Here is an 8,948-nt window from a genome sequence, read left to right as displayed (position 1 = left end):
GTACGATGCTAACCATGATTAGCACCACTGCAGCCAGACCCGGCTCTCCTGCTCCTAATCAGTGCCCACGCAGGCATTAAGTGCCAGCCCCTCCACCTGTCCAGAGCCAGGCACAGTGCTGCTGCCATACACCTGGTGTGCAGGGCACCGAGCTCTGGGTGCCAAATGCATCACGTAGGCCACACATTGGCCATGGAGGAGCCACGGGGACCCACACTGCCCTGGCTTTGTCCCCATCCTGCACAGCCCCACACAGCTCAGGGTCAGTTTGGTGCACCGCTGGTGTTGTGCTTGACAAAGCAGGAGAAAATTCTACGATTCCACGGTTCCATGGTTCTATGGATCTAAGAGCACGTGCAGGGCTGGCAGGGCATGGAGAGGGGATGGCACTGGGGCCAGGCAGTGCTTTCCTTAAACTAAAGCTCAAAAAAGATCTCACTCCTTCCAGGCAGCAGTCACATGCCAACGTCACATATGACCTTTTCAGATTAACCTAAGAGGGCAAAAAGCATTTTCTTAGGAGCGTGATGTGGGGAATGGTGATGTGGGCCGACATCTCCCCGACAGCGCCCGCGGGACGCGGAGCAGCGCCGTGTAGCACAGCGCACATCGGGGGCTGCAGCCCTGGGGAGGGGGCACTGCTGAGGTCCCGCCTGGACGCCGCCCCTCACCGCAGAGCCCCTGGGAGCCGGATCCTGCCGGGAGCGGAGCGCAGACGCAGTGACACGGCCCCGCAGCTGGGCCGGCTCTGGGTTGGCATCTGTGGGAGGGATGCTCCGTGGGACACGGGTGGAGAATTGGAATGAAAACCGCAGTTCCTGCATTTTCCAGCCTGGGGAGGGCAGCACGGCCCCAGGCTCGCCCCTCCTGCTGCAGTGGGGCCGCGCACCAGAAGAGCGAACGGAACGCAGCAGAAGCGCCATCCCGTTCCCCAGCGCATATAATCCGTGCTGCCGGCATGGCAGGCACTCTGTTTCTTTCATCCCTATCTACATTAATCTAATTCCACGCGTAGCGCGGGCACCACGATGCCGAGCGCTGGGTGTGTGGGCTCAGACAGCGGCTGGGGAGGGGACGGAGCCGACACGGCACAGCGGGACCGGTGCGCGCTGCTGTGCTGCCTTCACGCAGTGCACTTGTTTACTTTCCATATCAAAAAGCGACAGAATAAAGGATCCTCATCTCCAATCGACAACAAAACGCTTGACAAAGCGTTGCGTTTAGAGATGAGAGACTGCAGCGGGGCGGGCTGACATTTAGAGGAGTGCTCGTGCTGCATTTGCACAAAAGAAGAGCGGCGGCGGCACAGCAGAGCGGCAGCGCTGGGCGGGGGGGCCTCGGGCTGCCGGCAGCCCCCGCCATGGCAGCGCAGCCAAGGGCATCGGGATGAGGGGAGGCACAAATGTGGGATAAAGCCCAGCATGGTAAGGGAGGGCAGAGCACATTGCAGAGCTGCACCCCGAGCTGGGGCCGGCAGCGGCCACGGAGCTGCGGTGGGAAAGGGGCACGGAGGCAGCAGCCACGTCCCAGGTGTTGCCCACTGCCAGCAACAGGGAGAGGCGCACGGGGAGCTGGCTGCCAGCTGCTGCTGTGACACGTCTGCACAACCCGCAGTCACTGCAGGTCTGAAAGCTTAAAGGCTGCATTCTCCCATTTTATGGTGCATCCAGCAGTAATGCAGCCCTGCCTCGAAGCCACGGGGACGCGGTCAGTGTGCACTCAGTGCCAAGGCCGCAGCCAGCAGTGCACACGCACCCGGGCACAGCGGTGCCACTGAGACACGTGGCTCCATGCAGCCCCACGGCAGCACCGTGCCCAGATGGGAGCAGCGAGGTGCCACTGTCCCAGCTCGGCTTGGTCCCACCCTGCACAGCCCTCACAGTGCTCAGCCCCGCTCCTGGACCGAATGCTGTGGGAGCCGCACCGCAGCCAGGCTCAGCGGGTGAGCACTGCACAGCTTAATAGAAGGAGACTTCCAGCGGAGGGCCTGATTGAAGCTGACACGATTGGCTCAGCACCAAACACTGCACTACTCCATTTGCAACAGCCCCGTGGTAAATCCACAGCTCTGCTCTGCTCCCCGGCACCACGCAGCAGCTCCCTGCGCCCACCAGGATGCACCTCCCCAGGCTCTGACTCGGCAGGAGCGTTGCCATCAGGCACAGCCCATGTGAGTTCCCTTGGAACGACCCCACACAGCAGCTCCTGAGCCCCCTGGGACCTCAGGTGGGGAGCTGTGCCAACCCGCAGTGGGGGAGCTGCTGTAATCTCAGCCCCTTCAGCAGTGTGAGATGAAGGAGACGGAGCTGCCGCTCTCTGCGTGGGCTCCCGAGGTTATATTAAAGCACAGGCCCAGGAGTAGAAACAAAAATAGTGACAGAAACAAAGCTCTGTGCCCACATCGTCAGATCCAATCACATCCAGGCTGAGGAGCATCCCTGGGGTCCCAGCTCCTGCTCTGGGGGCCGACTGCTGCCCTCCACAGCGCCCCGGGAACAGAGAGCCCTTCTCCTTTCAGCCACAAACAGCTGCTCAGTGGGAGAAATAAAGATCATCCAATAAATCAAGCACATGCTAGCTCCAGCAGCCTTCGACCTTGCAGAGTTGTGGGATGCTGTTATTTGGGAACTGGTTCTCCACCCCCCAAAAGCCCACGGCATGGAGGTCACTCTGGTGCTGGTCCTGCTCTGCAGCCCTGGTGCGCACCAGAGTCCCATCTCCATGGCAGTGAACCGAGGCTGGGGGCCTCACAGCACTCCTTGCAGTACGGGAGGGCTCCCTAAAGGTTCCACCTCCACGCCCTCCTATGGAAACATGCACTTGAAGTATTACTGGAATATAAATTAATCTGATTTGCTCCACAACAAACAGCCGCATGAATAACGAGCGGCGCCGTGCATTCCAGAGCCCCTGCAATTATGAGCAAACCTGCAATTAGGTACTGCTGTTTGCATGCAAAGCGTGAGGTTCAAACCGTTAATTTGAATGGAGGTCTCAATGAAATGGGCTTTGAGAAGGTCTGTAACGGAGTAAACCACCTGGATTCAGAGATTAGTTGTCTTCTCAAACACAGCAATGAAAGGAAGCGCGATGAAACCATTCCTCACTGCAGGTGCTGCTGGGTCTGCCTTGGGCAGAGCGCTGAGCCCAGTGCTTGGAGCAGGACATCAATTGGCTTCCCTTCCTCCTGCAGCACTCTGCTGCCTGGCGGCGAGCAGGCGGCTATGGGCAGCACAAAGCTCCATGCTGACATGGGGTAAAGGGCTGGGAGCAGCCCCAGCACCCTAAGCAGCCCCAGCACCCCAAGCAGCCCGAGAAACATGCAACCCCAGCACCCTGAGCAGCCCCAGCACCTCATGCATCTCCCTGAGCCACCATGCCACATAACACTGGGCCTCAGAGGCAGCAGCATGTGCTGAGGGGTGAAGGCACTCAGAGCCAGACAAAGGCTCCAGCCCCACGTGTAGGAGCACCCCAGGCTGCCACTGCCCTCCTGGTTGTGCAGAAGAATCCGGTCATGAAACCATCTCCAAAGGAGCCCGCCGCTCACTTTACATGCCTGCAGCTCCCAGGCACAGCCCTGCTCCGGGCACCCCGCACAGCCCCAATTACTCACATTAACGAGGCCCCGCAGCCCGTATCAGCCATATTTACCTCCTTAATTAAAGATGGCAGCAATAAACATGAAATACGGACAAAGAAGATTTTAATAAATGCTGCCTCCGGGAGCTGCTGTATCCCCGAGAGCCGAGCGGGAAGCACTGCCTATCACAGGTTGCATAGTTACGAAATTAAAACAATATATTGCCACATAAAAGTGATATTAAACATAATTATCCTGAGTCAGGCTGGGGTTGGGCTGAGCACGCCGTGGGGCAGCAGCACTCACAGCTGTTCCTGCCAGGAGCCCATTCAGAGCTGAGACAGTGGGGCACAGTGTGGGGCACCATGCTGGATCGGCCCCATGGAGCTGCACCAGGGGGCAGGTCTGGAGCACACAGCATCCCCTCCTGCACACTGCATCCCCTCCTGCACACAGCATCCCCTCCTGCACACTGCATCCCCTCCTGCACACAGCATCCCCTCCTGCACACAGCATCCCTTCCTGTACACAGCATCCCCTCCTGCACATGGCTTTTCCGCAGATGTTCCTCATCCCGGTCACAGAATTCAAGGTGACCAAATCTGAAATAATTATCAATGTCTAATTAGCTTCTTGCTGCCCTGCGGAGCTGCAGGGCACGGACCCAGCTCGCTGCTCTGTGCTGGATGATGGAGTTCAAACCTTTGTGTTCAAGAGGAGCGAGCTCTCAGCTGATTCAGGGTTAGGATTTACATCACGGTTTTGTGGGGATGGGAACTGTCTGTCCCTTCAGGTCTGTACTGTTCCCCTTACAGCCAGAAACCCATCTCATAGAGCCATAGAATTGCTCAGGGTCTGTGAGTGATACCTCCGGAAAGGGAAGCTCCAAAAGCCCAAAGGAAAGCAGCACTTTGCCCCAAACCAACCCAACATCAACATCCTCCCAGGTGAGCCCTGCCCATAGGGAAACAAAGGCAGCGCCAATCCTCCTGTGGGGGGTCAGATGCAGCCGTGCTGCAGAGAGATGAACCCTGTTGGGTCTATTTCATTTTTTTATGATGAGCTTAAAAGATTGGTCAATAAAGGCAACAGCATTGATTTAATATATACATACTTCACGAGACATCTAACCTGGTGTTGCACGGCATTTTGACTAAACACTAGAAGGGTACAAACCCAACACAACACACGTGAATTGGATTCCCAATGGAGGCCTCCAGAAATGGGTCCAACCCCAGTGCCCACCTCCAGGGCCTGCGCTGCCACGAGGTCTGCAGGCACAGAGCAGCACCCGGCATGTTGCCAGCCCTGCTGGGCAGATTGAACCCACATGGAAAAGAAGCATTGCTCCCTGCCAGACGGAGTGCCTGCACCTGGGGATGGGGAGCGCATGCCTCCTTCATTAGGGTATGAAGTACTGCTGCTGGGGGCAGAAGGGGAGGCTGCAAGGATGGGGATGCCAGGGGGTGTCACCAGGAGGGCTGACAGCAGGGAGCTGCCAAGGACTTTCCCCTGCCAGGGCTGCAACATGCAGGATAAAATCCAGCAGGACTGAAGCACATCATTGTTTATTTCTGCTAAAAGGGATTTGTTAAAGCTTGTGGAGCACAGTTTGGGGGATGCTCTTTGGGGTCAGGGTTAGAGCAAAGGTTTTGACACCAGCAGAGAAAGCTCAGCCCGTGTCTGACAGCATGGAGACGGGAACATCCTCACACGGGAGCTCGAACCCACAGCTCTGCACAACCCACAACCCCAGCCCCTGCTCCCCAGTCACAGACGCTGTGACTCAGCAGCCAACACCGTCCTGCAGGAGCAGCGCTGCTCCACGGCTCCCAGAGCTGCCAGCAGCTCCCACACAGCAGTGCAGTGCGGTGCAGAGGGTGCAGGCAGGGTGCATGGGGCAGTGCTGCTGCTGGGAGCTGAGTGCTGCAGTGCTCTGCGCCCCTGCCAGCACACAGACACAGCGCTGCGCTCCGGCAGCTGCGGCGACAATATCTGCTGATTATTTACACGCGGTGTAGCATATGGCCCCCAGCAATAACGGCACGCCAAGCAGTCTGTTAAGGCTGTTCTGCTCCGTCCTCAGCAGCCCTCTGCACCCGGCAGCAGTGCAGATCGCTATTAATCACCTTCCCTGCTCTGCTCCACCGCGGGAGCCTGTCCAACAGGGGTGCTGAAACCATTGGTCCACGATGGACCCACGTTACAGCTACCAGTGACATCCCTCCTTATTTCATTATTACTGATATTTAATGCTTCTGCATAACGCTGCATGTGGCTGCGGGCACACCAATGTGATCTGCCTGCTGCCTGTTGCCAGAGCCCTGCTTGCTGCAGCATTATTCCCCCCCTTTAGAAGATGAAAATAAAGCACAAAATGGAGTTTTCATATGCAAATGGTACCATCTGTGTGGGTTAAGGGGCTGCACCTTCCAAGTAGCACGAGGCACAGAAAGGCCGTTGATGTGCATGCAGGGGCTGGGCAGCACACATGGCATTGTACTGCATCACAGTGCACTGCACTGCATCCTACTGCATCACACTGCACCACATCACATTGCACCACGTCACACCACATTGCACTGCGTCACACTGCACCCCATGGCACTGCATGACACCCCATAGCATCACACTGCACCCCACGGCAGTGCATGGCATCCCATGGCATCACACTGCACCCATGGCACTGCATCGCACCCCATGGCATCACTGTACCCCATGGCACTGCATGGCACCCCTTGGCATCACACTGCACCCCATGGCACTGCTGTGCACGCAGCAGGAGTGCTCTGTCCTCACAACTTGTCTGTGTGGTTTTAATGCAGAGAAAGAACATCTCTGATGGCGCTCATGCCACCAGCTGTCCCTGTGCAGCCACGGGGACGGGCAGCCAGCTGCGTGCAGATGGAGGAGCAGAGCACCTCCTGTACATGTGCCCAGCACTGGCACATCTGAGCCACACCCGCTCAGCACAGCTGGGCACCGCAGGCAGCAGAGTCCCAAAAAGCAGAGAAAAGCCGCCCCAATTCACATCGGCACAAAAAGCACAGAGGGAAGGACTTGGAAGCAAGCATTTCCATCTGCTCTTTAGGCCACGTGCAATTAATCACTGTCCCTCCATTCCCTCTGCCCAGAATGCGCCACAATCCGTCCCGTCCCCTTCCCCCGCGGCACTGCCTCGTGCTGCACCGTGCGCTGGGGCCGGGGGCTGCCCTCCTCCTCCTCCTCCTCCTTACACCACTGCCTCATGAATTAGCAATATGCCTCAGCACACAGCGTCCCTGCACCGCAGTGCTGACGGAGCGCCCCGTCACGGCCCGGCGTCTGGATGAGCCTTCAAGATAATTTTGGTGCCTTCTGCTGAAGTGCTGATGTCCTTTGTCACATAAGGTGACCTCGCACAGGGTTTGTAAAGGCGCCGACAGAGGGATGGAAGCACGCAGAACAGCACGCATGGGCAGCACAGCCCCGCAGGGCCAGGAGGGACTGAGCTGGGGGCCAACGGGGATGGGTTTGGGGCGAAGACCAGGACTGAAGGACTCACTGCAGTCTGGGTGACACGGGGGACACATGCAGCTCGCCCACCCCAGCAGCGCTCACTGCAGCAGCAGCCAGTGCCACGACCCAGTGGGCAACGCAACTCAACACAACGCAAACACCCGTCACTGTGCTGCCCAAACCCTTGTGTGCCCACACACCGCCCCGCACACGGCCAGCAGTGGTGGGCACTACAGAGCCAGAGCTCCTCTGTCCGCCCCTGGCTGCTGGGATGAGCACAGTGAGAACTGCACTGCAAGATGGAGATGCAAAATGCACCGCCCGGGGCAGTGCGGGCACAGCTGCCCCAGATTCACTGCGGCTGTACACAGATCTCAGGGGACAGGAGTGGGTATTTTGGTACAAGTGTGACATCATGCGCAAACGTGTCACATTGCTGTATGTCACACGGATGTCCGTGGACGTGCCCGGGCTCCCACCAAGGTTACACTGCAGCCCGTGGCTGCGGCCCCAGCAGATGCAGCACAGCGCCTGGGAGCTGCTGGGGGCACACAGTGGGGAGACAGTTTCCAAAGCTTCTCATTATCCCCTCTTTTTGGGACACAAGTGATGATGCCTTGGCCATCACGTGGCCCACACAGATGCACGCACTGCACCTGCAGACTGCAGCATGCATGTCGGGCTGCCCACCCCAACCCCGCTGCGGGGAGCGGCTTCCCAGAGACCCAATGAGGGGCTCGGAGCAGCTGGGGGCACGGGGACACCAGGATGAGTGGTGCCACCTGCTGAGTGCCATCACACCGCCACCTGTGGGCCCTGGGGGCGGCAAGGAAGGGGACAGGTATGGTGTGGGAGCTGCAGGAGGTGCCCGGCACCAGGAGAGCTGCGGAGCTCAGATGTGCCTCACCAAGGAGTGAGGGGTGGCATGGCCACCATCAGGATCACCTTCGCGGGAAGAAAATGCAGCTGCTGAAGGGTTCTCCAATCAAGTGGAGGAATGCATTGGTGCAGCAGCCTCTGGAGGTGGAGGCAGACAATTTGAATCACAAGCAAAGTGGTTTTTAAAATCAAAGGAGATTATACAGAGCCATAAGCAGAGGTCGGGGCTCACAGGGACCCAACCCAGAGCAGCACTGCCCCGCATCCCAGCGCTGTGGTCGGACCTCTGCACATCCTTCTGGTGATGGGGACATGGGGCTCCTGTGGCAGTGCCAGAGCCACCGCTCTGTCCACGTGCTGAGCTCTGGGAGCAGCTCCTGGGGCAGTGTTGGTGACAGCTGCAAGCCCATCTATGTGTGCCTTTGTTGTCTCTCTAATGAGCTCTCCAGGAAAACCTGGAGTGCGGCTCCTCAGAGGGCGCAGCCAGAAACAGAGCTCTGAGTTAAGTGGTGTGCCGTGCTGGCAGCTCCCTCCCGTGCACACGAGCTCTCACGTGCAGAGCGGGCTGATAAACTATTAATACCAGGGCAGAGCCAGCCCTGTGCTGTTCCACATTGCTCTGGAGGCACCAGGACACAGCACGGGGCCGTGGGCACACGGGTGGCATTGGTGGCACTGCTGCAGCTCGTGAGTGTGGTGGTGGTGACGATAGGAGGAGGAGGACAAAGCTACCTGGTGCACCTCAGGTTTCATAACCATGTGAGCACAGCCTGGGATTGCTTTCCTTCTTGCAAATCCAGGCGCTGTAGTGGGACAAGGACACTGTCTGCATCCAGCCAAACCAACTGCTGCAGCAGTGTGGGTGAACAGCTGCCCATCTGCTCAGGTGGCTTGCCATGGGGCATAGCATTGTCTTGAGGTTGTTTGCAAACGTTCTGTAGCACAGCAATTGTTTGCAAGCAAACACAGGAGCACTGCGATGCAGGTA

This window comes from Meleagris gallopavo, chromosome 12 (genome assembly GCF_000146605.3).
Source record: "Meleagris gallopavo isolate NT-WF06-2002-E0010 breed Aviagen turkey brand Nicholas breeding stock chromosome 12, Turkey_5.1, whole genome shotgun sequence".
Taxonomy (NCBI): Eukaryota; Metazoa; Chordata; class Aves; order Galliformes; family Phasianidae; genus Meleagris; species Meleagris gallopavo.
The sequence above is the reverse complement of the archived record's forward strand: the minus strand, read 5'-3'. Positions refer to the sequence as shown.